The 15,337-nt window shown below is 38.5% G+C and overlaps 1 protein-coding gene across 9 annotated transcripts in view; it reads right to left on the bottom strand.

Moving 5' to 3' along the window:
* AKAP6 (A-kinase anchoring protein 6) overlaps positions 1–15,337 on the bottom strand; it is a 574,958-nt gene that overhangs the window by 375,067 nt on the left and 184,554 nt on the right. Inside the window, exon 3 of one of the 9 annotated variants that reach the window (XM_032404920.1) lies at positions 2,429–2,507. The exons of the other annotated variants lie outside the window; for them this stretch is intronic. The gene's annotated coding sequence lies outside the window, so the exon portion shown is untranslated. The remainder of the gene's footprint in view (positions 1–2,428; positions 2,508–15,337) is intronic. 9 annotated transcript variants of the gene reach the window in all.

The raw sequence follows: 15,337 nt of genomic DNA, 5'->3' as shown, positions 1-15,337 counted from the left end.
CCCACATTTTTAACCACACTTGCATACAGTTCTTTTAAATAATACTAAACCTGGCTATTTTAAAAAACCTGTTAAAGAGATATCAGAACTCCAGGAGCGATAAAACTCCAGGAAGAGTGAGCTACCATACTATTTATTCATACCCTAGCCTCAGACAGGCTCTGGTTCTGATTTCCCAAGCATTTTTAAATTTTTAATCAATCCACTGCTCTCTGGGGGATCTGTTTAGAATCACAATCCCAGAGAAGGAATCTGATACACAAAGGTTAATAAAGGTTTCCCGCGGAAGGTCACAGAATTGGTGATAAATGAAGACGACGCTGGTGTCACAGTGGTTACCTCTTCTAAGAAACCAGACTCACCCAAAATCAGAAAATTAAATGCCAGGGTAACGTACAGTGAACTGTTTCAGCCAAACCCACTCACCCACTCAGACACCCAACCCCAGATCCCTCCCAAGCTCCCTGCACAACTGAAAAATGATGCTTGGTCATCATGTTTTCTCTGAAACTCCTAAATCAACATAGGGCCTTCTCTGGAATATACATCCTACTGTAAACTAAAGAACATACTAAAAAATTGGCTCAAAGCAATTTATGTCCCAACATACAACATTTCCATATATACCATCAGGCTGTGCACTAAACAGGCACAGGGCAGTTCTGTGTGGGGCAAGAGGCTCCACATTTTTGGGTCTCAGTTTCCCCATAGGTAAAATGACAAAATTTTTGGACTAGATGATGAGTGAGATCCCATCTGACCATAAGAATCTGTGATTACCTAGGGTTATTTATCCAGAAATCTCAAAGCCATTGGAAGCATCCTGCCTATACTGAGAACTGTGTAGACACTAAGTGCTGGCCCTCCATTTTACCAAAGCACATGAACAGCATCAATAGATTTGTCCTACTTAATGGAAATAAAGTAGTACCATGCAAATGCCTTTTGTAAATTATTATTTACACGTTATGTGTTGCTAATTCCTCCCAGAGAAACAAATACATGAGATCCTCTCCCCTTATAGTTTGAAATTAAAGACTGACGATAAAGACGTGGTTATATATGTAGAGGACACACAGAACAAGATAAAAATATTAAAAATGTAGCTGGTGTTCATCACACATGAGTAAAGGGTAAGGAAAACTTTCAATCAAGCTGCAAAGCAAAATTTTCCTGCATCTATAAAATTTCAACATGGACGTGAGGTTTCCATATTTAACTGACCAGACTGGAAACAAGAGAATTTCCATATCTCAGAGAAGTAAAGCAAAGCAGTGCCCTACTGAACAATTTCTGTCTATTTTCCCTCTCGTATACCTTTGCCACTGGGAAAGGAATATCGTATGTGTCGTAACAGCATAGCAAGCCTGGAAAGTGGCATGAAATTGGTTAATTATCTATTTTCATGGAAAGTAATTACTATAAACATTTAATTTTCAATTCTAGTAGCACACATTTAATGTACCATCCATGGATAAACAATCTCTACTTTTGATTTTCACAAAATCACATCTGATGTCAGAGATAAATTTATAATTTAAAGGAAAACTGCTTCATATTTTAGAGACCTATAGTAACAATCTTTGTGTATATTTTCCTGCCCCTATAAGGACTACTCAAGCTTGCTTTCCCATCAAATTAATTACTCCATTTGAATGCAAATAGCAGGAAATTCAGCACAAGTCTATTATATGTTCTTCTAAATACCATTAAGTTTTGTATTCTTCCTGTATAAGGCATCTTGCGAAAAGATTCCTTCCCAGTCACAGCGAAACTTTCTTTTAAAGCCAGCAGACAACTTCTGATGATGCAAATGAAAGCAATGACCCAGATGTGTACAGGTGCCCACCCACTTCCTCAGGTTCCAAAGGTGCGTGACAGGGGTGATCAACCAGCTTTTTTGGAACCCAGTGACCTCCCCTTCCCCTCCCCCATCAAATGCTTAGCTGTGGCCACCTCTCCAGCATTAGAGATAATACCATCTTTATCCCAGCGGCTGTTAAAAATACATAAATCAAATCCTTTCCTTTCCACAAATCCAAAGAAGATTCAACATTTAAAGTACAAAACCTGCAAGCAGTAAAGATTTTAAAGCTTTTTTTTTTTTTAATTTGTAGGAGGGCTTTTCCCAGAATACTCTATTTCTCATCCTATACAAACAGAAGAAACATACCATGAATTGCTTACTAACAAGGATTGGTTCTGCTATCTTCCTGACAGTCCACAGGTTTTTATTTGAAACCTGATGTGAGCAGAACGCATTTGACTAAGTCACATTTAAATCAGAGAGTGTTCTTCGACCAAGCTAGGAGACAAAACATGCAGCTACACACCCATCAAAGCTGCCCACCTCTTTCTCCCTTCTCTTGTCATTTTTCCCTCTTCAATAAAAGAAGTGAAAAGCCGGAAATCTGCCGCATGTACTCACTGTAAATGCTCTTGTCCCTAAAGGTCCTTCAGGATTAAGCGTCTGGCTCCTCCTTCTCCACCCCCCTCGGGTTCTCTTCCTGTGGCCAAATAAGATAAAGGCTGGTATCAGGGCTGCTCCAGTCCAGCAGGACACGGGTGAGTCTGTAGGGCACCAGCTTCCTATGCGCTCCGGAGCCTAAATCTCTTACACAGAGAAGGCTACTCCGCTGTCCCTATTTGGAAGCTTATGTATAAGCTCCAGGCCTGTGCAGTTAATAGTTAGGTCTTTTGCAAACAAGCCGTGATAAGTGAGCAGAGAAAAAGGAGACAGTTGCCAAGATAAGGATCACTATGGAAAAGAGTGTCTGGGTGGACAGAGCACATCCGGTCACGGTCCAGAAGAACCAAGATTATGTATCTAAAAAACAGAGCAATGCTAAAGCAGAATAAATTAATAAATTTATAAATAAGTGACTAGCACTACATTAACATAACCAGCTGACAAAGCCAATCTGAAGGAAATAGGTTCAAGTTCCCTCTCCTTCTTAGGAAGAAACTGTTCTTTCCAAGTAAGAACATCATCGTGTATATAGTTTGAGAGGCAGTTTTACCATCCATGTAAAGCAACCCCAAACCTAAGTACTTACTCTCAATCTTCCTATGCTCTGCTTACTCCCCAAAAAACAAGTGAGAGACTAAAGCATAATTCTAGCCAAGGTAACAGATCTGCTTGCTACAAAGCACATGTTACAAAACTGAGATAGAGAAAATTGTTAGGCATCACTAAGTGTCCTTTTTTCCTCTGTCTTCATTTCTTTTATATTCTCATAATCATTATTCACAGAACCTATTCATAGAGACAATGAATTTTGACAGGGAAGAAAAAGTTCCACTGGAATGTTTTCATTTTTGTCTAAGGTTAGCTCCCATGCTTTGACTGCATTAAGGAAAAATAAATAAGAGGTGTACCCTGTATCTGATTCCAGCATTCTAGAATCAGGCTCTGCAAAGAAAACACAAAAACAAGTTTAATAAATTGCTGAATTAAATGTCATGGCCTACCTAGATGAATGAGGCTCTAATTCATCTGGTTTTAAATCTTGTGGCCTGTGTATCTCCCCGGCCTCTTGCAAGGTCAAACATTGGGAAACTTTAAATAGCTCTAAGCTTTTTAAAGAGAGGAGCCCAAGAGTTCCTGCCAAGTGTTAAGTTAGATTTTACTTGGGGGGAAAAAGAGAGAGTGGTTTTTTGTAAGATGCTCCTAAGGAAGTTTCCGTAAACACTGTCTGATTCCTCCTTCTCCTCAGCCCTCTACTCCTGGCCCCAAGGCCTCCAGCATTCACCTGGAGTAACAAGGTTTAGTGAGATCACTGCCATAACCCGGATTAGTCTCACTTTCTAATCCTCCTGCCACAACAGAGCAGCCTGCAAGCAGATTTTCATGAGAAGGACTTTAAGTGATGGGGGGTTGGGGGGGCGACATGTAAATAGTGGGGCCCTGACAGATTTCTGCAATTAAAAAGATTTTCTTGGTGTTATCACTGATGTTTCCTCTCTCTCTTTTTTCCCCTTTAATATGTCCTTTGTGCATGGCTGTGACCCCAGGCAGATGGTTGATTATATCCTGCTAATCACACAGAGACCTCTCCCAGTCTCCCTTCAATCATTGCTAACTCCCTCACCCAGAGCATAGGGTCTTCTGTCAGCCGTAACACACTTCATCAATCATCTTCCTTCCTCAGCCTCTCCTCCTTCCCCCCACCCCACCCCCACCCCGGATTATTTAAATCCTTCTCCTGTGGCACAGACACCCAAATTGACTCCTCTAGTCACCATACTTCCCATGTTTTCTTTCCCCCACCACAGCAGTCGGTTCCTGTCACTCAGAGATTCATTTGGCTACATCAACCAGTCAGCTGCAAACGGTGCCCATGGTCATGAGTGTGCAGACCTGGATTCGATGATGAGTGTTCATATTTCTTACTCCCACCCCAAGTTGCTAATAATCATCTTTAAGCATTCGGCAACTACCTTTCTGTTGTTCAAGAAAATGTCTTGAGAGGAAATGGACTGTAAAACTCTAATCCGTAATCTACACAATTGTTGCTCTTGTCAATGCTATCAACACAAAGAAAATGAAACAAGATTCACTTCAAATCAACTGACATTACTGAGAATCAATTTTATATAAGGTGTTATGGGTATATATGACTCATTATGTTTGCCCTCAAGGAAATTATAATAGGGACAATTTCCCTCCCTCCAACTCTCCCCCCGCCCCCGCATGCACGCAGGCACGCACACTCACCCACTGATACCTATTACACAAGCAGGATGTGAGCCAAAAAAAGCCCTGTGAGGCTCCAGTGGATTGGGGTTCATCCTGAATGAAGGAAAGATAAGGAGGAATATTTTCTGATAAGGTAACATTTGAGATAGGCTTGTAAAAACAGGTATGATTTAGATGGGCAGAGATAGAAGGGACATGGGGAAAGAATTCCAGCCTGGGGGTACATCTCAACACCAAGAAGTTGGGAGAATCATCAAATAATTCAGCAATGAGAGGAAATGGGAGCTTGCTGGGGACCAGAAACAGATAAGGCTCCAAGGTAAGTTGTGGACATAAGAGTACTGCGAAGGCCATACTATGGAGTTTGGAATGAACCTCACAGGGAGCAGAAACTCCAAAAAGAATGTAAATGAAGAGATATAGGATGACAGTTGTATTCTAAAATGGAACAGGAAAATCAATGTACGTACTCTTATTTACCAAGAAAATGAAAGGAGAAATCAGCATTAGGAGAGGATCAACATCCTCTTTTCCAAGTAGATTTCATTAATATAAAATGTAACCTTAAAAACCTCTTTCTAGACCAAAAAAAAAAAAAAAAGAAGGAGAGAGATAGAGGGACAGGGAGCCTACAAATCTGACTTTCAGATCAGAGTGATTAAAGGAGTTCTGTGCTCTGTCCTACCTACTCCATTAAATATAAAAGGAATTCTCCATTTTTAGTTCTCCATTAACCCTAGTATCATAGATTTGAAGTGGAAAATTTTTAGGGATTATTTTATGCAATGTTGTTACTTTTCTCCTGTTCTAAAATTATTTTTAAATTAATTAAAAACTAATGCATATTAATTCAAACATTGTAAAAATAGATAACGTTGAAGTTAAAAGGTTCTCTTCTATTCCTATATTTTCATCCCCAGTCAATAAGTGATAAGAGGCTATTTATCTTTTGTGACCTCGTTATGTAAAGTAGAAAGGAAATGAGCCCAAGCACTATTTATCTTTAAAGATTCTGAAGCCTAAATTAGTTGATCTGTATTAATGCAGCAACATATAAGTGTTTGCTAACTTGGTGTTTATTTACCTGGTGCTAATAGGTATTCTACAAGAAGTTGCTACTGACAAATAAATTGAGAGTGTTGTGTGATTTCTGGTAGAGATAGCAAACTGAATATATGTATCTAATTTTGCTTCCTCTAGAAATCCCACTAACACCACTGAAGAGGGTTTTTTTATTTGGGATTTTTTCTTATTTTTATTTATTTATTTATTTATTTATTTATTTTTATTTTTTAGTGTTCCATGATTCATTGTTTGCATATAACACCCAGTACTCCACGCAGAACATGCACTCTTTAATACCCATCACCAGGCTAACCCATCCTCCCACCCCCCCTCCCCTCTAGAACCCTCAGTTTGTTTTTCAGAGTCCATAGTCTCTCATGGTTCGTCTCTCTCTCCGATTTCCCCCCCTTCGTTCTTCCCCTCCTGCTGTCTTCTTCTTCTTTTTTTTTTTAACATATAATGTATTATTTGCTTCAGAGGTACAGGTCTGTGATTCAACAGTCTTGCACACTTTACAGCGCTCACCATAGCACATACCCTCCCCAATATCTATCACCGAGCCACCCCGGGATTTTTTCTTATTTTAATATAAACACTCCAAAATGGGAGAAAAAACAGTTTTGGAAACTGAAAATTAGATGAACAAATAATAAATGCCTTAGCTGACTCAAGAAAGCTAAATCCAGGGGCACATGGGTGGCTCAGTTGGTTAACCAGCTGCCTTCAGCTCAGGTCATGATCTTGGGGTCCTGGGATCGAGCCCCTGCTCAGCGGGGAGTCTGCTTCTCCCCCTCTCCCTTTGCCCCCCCCCCCCCCCCCCAGGCTCCTGCTCTTTCTCTCTCTCAAATGAATAAAATCTTTAAGAAGGAAAAAAAAAAGCTAAATCCTAAACCAGCAGAGCAGAGAACAAAGAACCAACCTGATTTTACTTCAGAATCCTTTAAGCATTTTGGAATTGGTAGAATCAGGTACCTCTGGAAATGGAGATGGAAGACTGTAGAGTGAAGAATTAACTTTACAAAAAGAAAAGTCTGACCTTTGTCCCAACTCCGAGGAGGTAACCTCTATATCTTAGAATTTCCAGAATGGCAGGAATATTTTTGTTATTTATTGTGGGCCCCTCAGACCACTCCTGACAGTTTATGCTAACAAGGTTACTCAGGATGGGGACTAGCCAGACAGAAAGACCAACCATGTATTAGAGGGCTTGGGCTTTAAGCAACCACCAGCGCAATCATTTAATCAATCATACGTAAGTAAGGAAGCCCCAATAAAAACTATGGACATTGAAGCTCAAGCAAACTTCCCAAGTTGGCAATACTCCATGAGTATTGTCACACATCAATGACAAGAGGGCAATGCATCCCTGAGGATGTGGACGTTTTGTGGTTGGAATCTTCTCAGTCCCAGATTCCACCCTATATGTTTCCTCCTTTGGCTGGTTCTGATTTGTATTCTTTTGCTATATTAAACTAAAATCACAAGTATAGTGCTTTCCTGAGTTCTGTGAGTTGATCTATCAAATTATCAAATCTGAAGGAGTCTATGAGGACCCCCAAATTTATAATCAGCTGGTTTGAAGTAAGGATAGCCCTGAGGACCCCTGAACTTGCAGCTGGTATCAGAAGTCTTGGGCATATTTGGCAGCCTTGGAGGACTGTGCCCTTTACCTTGAGTTTGGCTTAATTCTGGGTAAAGGGGCAATAACACATTGAGATTAATTTTGATTGAACAATGTTTAAAAATAAGTTAGAACTCTAAATCTTTCCTTACTTTGTATTGCTGGGTGGTTGCTCCCACCCCCAATTCTGGCAGAAGCCTGGAGGTTTATTCTCCAAAAAGGATCAATCAAAAGGTCTGTGGACTTGGGGACAGTCATCAGTTGAAGACAGAAGTACCTTGAAAATGGTGGAGTGAGTTAACAAATCATTCTGAGTGCTGATACCCTCCTTCCTGCCAGTCCTCTCTCCTAACTTGATTCTCCAAAGCCTTTACCCTCCAGTCAAGAGACTAGAGATACCCCTTCCAAGATATCTGATCAGTCCAAGAAGACAAGATAATAAAATTAGCACATCCAGATCACCCTACAGTGACATTCACAGTCAAAAGTCCTGTCCACATATTCAGAGCATTCATTCAGTATCCTAGTCTCCTACTTATAAATATGATCAGACACTCAAGGATTAGCACAGATTTAGGGAAAGGTCTAATATGGATAACAGGCCCGAAGTAAGCAATAAAAAACCTCAACTTGGGGGAAATAAGTTATGCAAGGAGAAGATGACTTGACTGAAAAAGGAAGATTATTAGAGATAAGGGGTGCCTGGGTGTTTCAGTCAGTTAAGCAACTGCCTTCAGCTCAGGTCATGATCCCAGGGTCCTGGGATGGAGCTCCATGCCGAGCTCCCTGCTCAGCAGGGAGTCTGCTTCTCCCTCTCCCTCTCCCTCTGTGCTCTTTCTCTCTCTCAAATAAATAAATAAAATCTTAAAAAAAAATAAAACTGTTAAAAAAATTATCAGAGATAAGATACTGTATCCATAAAACAAGAATGTTATTTTAAAAAGAAATAGTTTTGGAACAAAAAAGAACTTTGGAAAAATAAAAACATGATAGCAAAAGGGAAATCTCAATACAATGGCTAAAAATTAAGTTGAGAAAATCTCACAGAAAGTAAAGCAAAAAGATAAATAGACAGAAATTAGGAAAGAAAAGGTAAGATAATTAACAACCAATGTAGGAGGCCCAACATTTGGAGAACAGGAGTTCCTGAATGCAAAAGGAAAGAGAAAGGAAAATAATCATCAATGAAATCTTTTAAGAAATAGAAGGACATGAGTTTCTAGATTAAAAAGACCCACCTAGTGTTTGAAAATAGACAAACACTAAGGCACTTTATTTGGAATCTCAGAATATTAGGGAAAATGAAATTTGGGTTAAAGGTAGAGGCATATACAAAGAATCATAAATTAGATTGCTTTGGATTTCTCAACAGCAACTCTGATATTGTGATTTATAATAAGAAATATATTTTTGGTCTATGTCCTCATTTCTGGCAGAGAGCTCCTAAGACTTGGAATTTCCTAAGCACACAGCAATGGGAGCATCTTTTGTTATAGCAGTTGGTCTTTTGTCTTTGGTTCCCAAAATAGCACCAGAGCCATAAAGGTGAAAAGAGTGCATTGTTCATAACAACCCTTTCAACCACACCTGAGTTTATGTTAATGAGGTGGCTTTTGGAAAGCCCTTAAGGATGGGGTTGCTTGCCAGAGGAATCAACCATGATTAAAGGGTTTGAACTTTCAGTCCCAGCTCTCAATTTCAGGAAAGAAGATAAGGGCTGAAGTTGAATCAATCACTAATGATCAGTAATTTAATCAATTATTCCTATGTATGAAGCCTCCATAAAAACCCAAAAGGATGGGGTTCAGAGAGCCTCCAGATTGGTGAACAAAAACACATCCACAGAGATAGAAGCTCCTATACTCAGGACCCTTGGGGACCTCGCCCTATGCATCTCTTCAACTGGCTATTCATTCATATCCTATATCTTTTTTATTATTATTTTTTAAGATTTTATTTATTTATTTGAGAGAGAGCACGAGCAGGGTGAGGCGTAGAGGGAGAAGCAGACTCCCTGCTGAGCAGGGAGCCCAATGCAGGGCTAGATCCCGGGACTCAATCCCAGGACTCTGGGGTCATGACCTGAGCTGAACGCAGATCCTTAACTGACTGAGCCAGCCAGGGGCCCCTCCTTTAATATCTTTTTGTATTAAGCTGGTAATCTAGTAAATAAACTGTTTTCCTACATTCTGTGACTAGCTCTAGGAAACTACTGGGACTACACTGAAATAAAAAGGTTTTGTACATCAAAGGAAACCATCAACAAAAAAAAGGTGACCTAAAGAATAGGAGACTATATTTGCAAATGATATATCTGATAAGGAGTTAATATCCAAAACATATTAAGAACTTATACAACTCAACACCAAAAAAACCCAAATAATCCAATTAAAAATGGGGCAGAGGACCTGAATAGACATTTTTGCAAAGAAGACACACAGATGCTCAACATCACTAATCATCAAGGAAATGCAAATTAAAACCACAATGAGATATTACCTCACACCTGTTACAATGGCTAAAATGAAAAACACAAGAAATAACAAGTGTTGGTGAGGAGGTAGAGAAGAAGGAATCTTCATGCACTGTTGCTGCAAATGAAAACTGGTGCAGCCACTGTGGAAAACAGTATGGAGGTTAAATTAAAAATAGAATTATCATATGATCCATGTAATTCTACTACTGAGCAGTAACCCAAAGAAAACAAAAACATTAATTCAAAAAATGCACCCTTTGTTCATTGCAGCATTATTTACAATAGCCAAGATATAAAAGCAACCCAAGTCTCCAACAATAGATGAATGGATAAAGAAGTGGGGTGTGTGTGTGTGTGTGTGTGTGTGCTCGCGCACACACATGTGCCTGTGTGTATGATGGAATATTACTCAGCCATAAAAAAGAATGAAATGTTGCCATTTGCAACAACATGGATGGACCTAGAGGGTATAATGCTACATGAAATAGTCAGAGAAAGACAAGTACCATACAATTTCACTCATATGTGGAATTTAAGAAACAAAACAAATGAAGAAACAAAGAAAAAAGAGACAAAGAAAAAAGCAGACTCTTTTTTTTTTTTTGTAGAGAGAGAGGAGGAGGGAGAGGCAGAGGGAGAGGGAGAGAGAGAATCTTAAGCAAGTTCCATGCCCAGCATGGAGCCTGACTCCAGGCTCAGTCTCAACCCTGAGATCATGACCTGAGCCAAAACCAAGAGTCAGACACTTAACTGACTGAGCCACTCAGGCGCCCCTAAAAGCAGACTCTTAAATACAGAGAACAAACAGCGAGGAAGTGGGTGGGGGGATGGGTGAAATAGATAAAGGGGATTAAGAAAACACTTACCTTGTGAGCACTGAGAAATGAATAGAATTGTTGAATCATTATATTGTACATTTGAAACTAATATAACACTGTATGTTAACTATGCTTGCATATAAAAAAGAAAATACTCAGGAAGTACCCATACCATTCTATTGTTTGGAGACAGAGGTCAGTACCAAAAAAAAATCAGTTAAAAGATGAAAAGTGGTTGCCTCTGGAGAACAGGACATGGAAAATAAGAGGGTCTGGAGATTGCTGTTTGTCTTAAACCTCCGAATTACTAGACTCTTAAGTATTTGTTTACAAATATAACACTTAAGGGGCGCATGGGTGGCTCAGTCGTTAAGCGTCTGCCTTCGGCTCAGGTCATGATCCCAGGGTCCTGGGATCGAGCCCCACATCGGGCTCCTTGCTCAGCGGGAAGCCTGCTTCTCCCTCTCCCACTCCCCCTGCTGTGTTCCCTCTCTCACTGTCTTTCTCTGTCAAATAAATAAATAAAATCTTTAAAAAAAAAAAAACAAAAAACAAAAAACAAATATAACACTTAAAAATATCTAGATTAAAAAATAAAACAGTTTCTTAATTGCAGGACAGGGCTTTAATACTCTCAAATACACTGAGCATCTCTACATAGGGGTGCATTAACTCCCAAACTCATTTGAGTATGAAAATTATTATTTTTTGTATTTTGGTAGAGAATGTCACAAGATTGGGTGGGGCACTTGATTAAAATACTAAGTTTAAAATTGTGCCTACCCATCTCCTAAAACACCACAGTTTTTAATCCAAAGTGCTTATTATGACTCAGTTCAATAAGGTTTTCATTCAAATAATCCCTTTAAGAAAGAGCTGCTTCCTTGAACGAAATCTGATCTCAGGATAAAAGCCACAGGTGATTAAGTGATCAAGTTGAAGGTGAGATTATTTTATTATTTGTTCCACAAGTAGATATATTCTGAAGTGAATGACTTTTATTTTTGAAGACAACTGAATCAGAGTGAAATACCAAATAACGACTTAAGCCAAATCTTTCAACTAATATTACATTTGTTTTTGCTGTTCAGGCTGCAACATGAGAACACATCAAATAACTACCCATACTGCTGTTCTTCCATAAACAGAAGGCATTTTACGGGTGATGAACTCTCATAAAGACCAGGATTTTCAAAAGCATTATTTCCTACTCACTATTATTTCCTACTCACCCTAACCTCCCAGACATGCAAAAGGGATTTTCTTTACAAAATTCTGATGTCAGATTAAAAAATACTAATGGGGGGTGGCAAAGGCTCTTCATATCCAAAGATCTGACGTGATCAGAGATCTTCCTTCTGAATGTCCTTTATTACAGAAAGAATAATTAAAGGTCTGGCACCATGTCTGCTTTTCAAAGAAACACTTTCAGCAGGCAGAATCTTATTTTTTTTAAATATATTACAATGGTTTTGCTTAAAATGCATCACATTCATTAAGTACTGTCAAACATTTCTGCCCAACCAGCCATCTAAATTGAAAGTGAGTGATTGATAAAATATGACTTGCTCTGACATGAATTAGTGTTTTGAAAAATAATTCCTAGAACAAATAAAAGCTGCATATCATGGACTTTCAAAGAAAAATAAAATACATATTTTCTAGTGAAAAGTAAGAGTATAAGCTCATAAATATTTTTGTGCTGTGTATTCTGGTAGATGATAAAAGGATACGGCACAGACTAGCTTAAGCATAAATTCACCTTCATTGAATTTTTGTCTTTTTCCTAATAAATTATTTATTCTCTTGCTTAATGAAATAAATAGCAATAACAGAAAATGCTAAGTAAGGGTTAATGACTTAAAGGCCTCTAAAAAGAACCCAGCAGATCCTTCATCAACTCTAGAAAATTAGTTATAAACTAAATATTGCTAGATGCCTTGCCAGATCTTCCTTTCAGCAAAGACAGAAAAAAAGTGTTCGTTTTTTTTTTAATTTAAGGCACCCCTCTAAATCACAGGAGTACAAAGCCCAAAATGCCGAACATTGTAACAGACTAACCCATACACTCTCCTCTCTGCCATGAGAGTGCTAAAGTCTAAGCCAAAAGCTAAACTCTCCAGCCATTTGATTTTATCACTCACCACTAACCAAGTCTAGCAGTGGTGCGGAAGAAAAGGAGGAGCAGGTTCCCAGACACGTCATCATTTTCGAGCCTTTCACTTCTGGCCCTACTTAGGTAAGTCTTCAATAAGCTCTATAATCCACGCGCATGAGCACCTTGCTTTCATCCAAGAGTGATTCAGATGCTTAAAAGCTGTCTCCTCGGCTTTTTATTCTTATTTTTTATATCTTTCTTTGTTAGCAACAGTTACAACTGATGTGACACTCAGAAACCACTGGTCCTTCTCCAATAGGCTCTAGAAATCATCCGTTCATAATTTTTCAATTAATGCCTCAGAATCATATCATACATCACATGACAGAGCTACTTTTCGTCTTACTTAGTCATCTGCAGCCAAATACAAATGAATCTCAGACAAATTCTGCTTGTCATAGCTTCTATTCACTGTGGCCTTTGCCCTGATCCTGTCATTGTTAATAGTTCTGTATGACTCAAACACTGATTTGGATACTCAAGGTCCTTTGAATGAGTTTCTTCAGTAAGAAATGTTACTTATGCCTGAAAATGAACAATCCAGAATATTTTATTAACATGCAGCTGACTCAGTTTTTAAAATAAGAGCATTTGGAATGGCCCTTTAATTCAGCTGGAGTCTAAAAGGTAAGTTTTGTTTTATTTCATTTTTCTAACATAATGTAAAAACAGAAACAGCTGACAGAATATGGTTTTCTTCTTCTACCATAATGTGCAAAATAATATGCAAATTTAAAAGAAAAGAGATTTAGATGGATTTATAAGGAGTTAGAAGAATATATTAGCCTGACAGTTTTATGTACACTACAGTTTAAGAAAAAAAAAAAATGTATTTAATGAGCATCTCACTTTGTTTGACACTTTCCTGGGTAGGCTGGAAAACAAGTTAGTCAACACTTGTTGACCCTTTCCCCTCCAGGAACTTCAGGTCCAAGAAAGGAAGAAGTAGCAGCTTCTATGTGTACTTAATTCTCAATTGAACTATAAGGAGAAATAGGCTGGAGAAAGTTGATCTTGACTATAAAGAGTAAGTCTCTATACTTTTTTTCCATTTTTTTTCGTTTCCCCAGCTCCACTGAGATATAATTGACATGCGACATTGTGTATGATTAAGGTGTACATGCTGATCTGATACACATATATATTATGAAATGATTACCACAATAAGGTTAGTTGACATATCCATCAGCTTATATAATTACAATTTTTTGTATGTGGTAAGAACATTTAATATTTACTCTCTTAGCAACTTTTGAATGTACAATATTGTTAACTATAGTCACTATGCTGTACATTAGCTCCCCAGAGCTTATTCATCTTATAACTAGAAGTTTGTACCCTCTGACCAACATCTCCTCATTTTCCCTAGCCTTAGCCCATAGCAACCACCATTCTACTTTGTTTCTATGAATTTGGCTTTATTTTAGATTCCATATATGAGTGATACCATATGGTAATTGTCTTCTCCATCTGACTCATTTCACTTAACCTATAAGGTTCATCCATGTTGTCACAAATGGCAGAATTTCCTTCCTTTTTATGGATGTATTATATACATATCACATTTTCCTTATCCATTCATCTGTTGATGAACACTTAGGTTTTTTCCATGTTGTGGCTACTGTGAATAATGCTGCAATAAACATGGGGGTTCAGATATATCCTCAAGATAGTGATTTTTTGGAACTCATGTGCACTGTTGGCAGGAATGTAAATTGGTGCAGCCACTATGGAAAACAGTATGGAGGTTCCTCAAAATTAAAAATAGGGGTACCTGACTGGCTTAGTCAGAGGAGCATGTGACTCTTGATCTTGGTGTTGTGAGTTTGAGCCCCACATTGGGTGTAGAGATTACTTATACAAATAAATAAAAACTTAAAAAAAATTTAAAAATAGAACTACCATATGACCCGCAATCCCACTTCTGGGTACATATCCAAAGGAAATGAAATCCCTTTTTTTTTATTTTATTCATTTATTTATTTGAGAGAGAGAAAGAGAGAGAGAGAGCACAAGAGGAGGAGCAGAGTGGGAGGGATAAGCAGACTCCGCACTGAGCAGCAAGCCTGATGTGAGGCTCGATCTCATGACCCTGAGATCATGACCTGAGCCAAAATCAAGAGACCTGATGCTCAACTGACTGAGCCACCCAGGCACCCTATCTTCTTTGGAAAAAATGTATAGTCAAGTCCTCTGCCCATTTCCAACTGGATTATTTGTTTGCTTACTGCTCAGTTGTAGGAGTTCCTTACATATTTTGAATATTAACTCCTTATTTGATACATAGTTTGCAAATATTTTCTCCCAAACCATACGTTGCAAAGACTATCTTTTCCCCATGGAATATTCTTGGATTTCTGGTCAAATATTAGTTGACTATATATGCATGTTTTTATTTCTGAGCGCTCTATTCTATTCCACATAGTTTATGTGTCTGTTTTTGCATCTACACTCATCAGGGATATTGGCCTTAAGTTTTCTTTTCTTGTAGTGTCCTTAT

Source organism: Phoca vitulina, unplaced genomic scaffold (genome assembly GCF_004348235.1).
Source record: "Phoca vitulina isolate PV1807 unplaced genomic scaffold, GSC_HSeal_1.0 scaffold7, whole genome shotgun sequence".
In the NCBI taxonomy this organism is placed as follows: Eukaryota; Metazoa; Chordata; class Mammalia; order Carnivora; family Phocidae; genus Phoca; species Phoca vitulina.
This window is presented reverse-complemented; position numbering and strand designations above follow the sequence as displayed.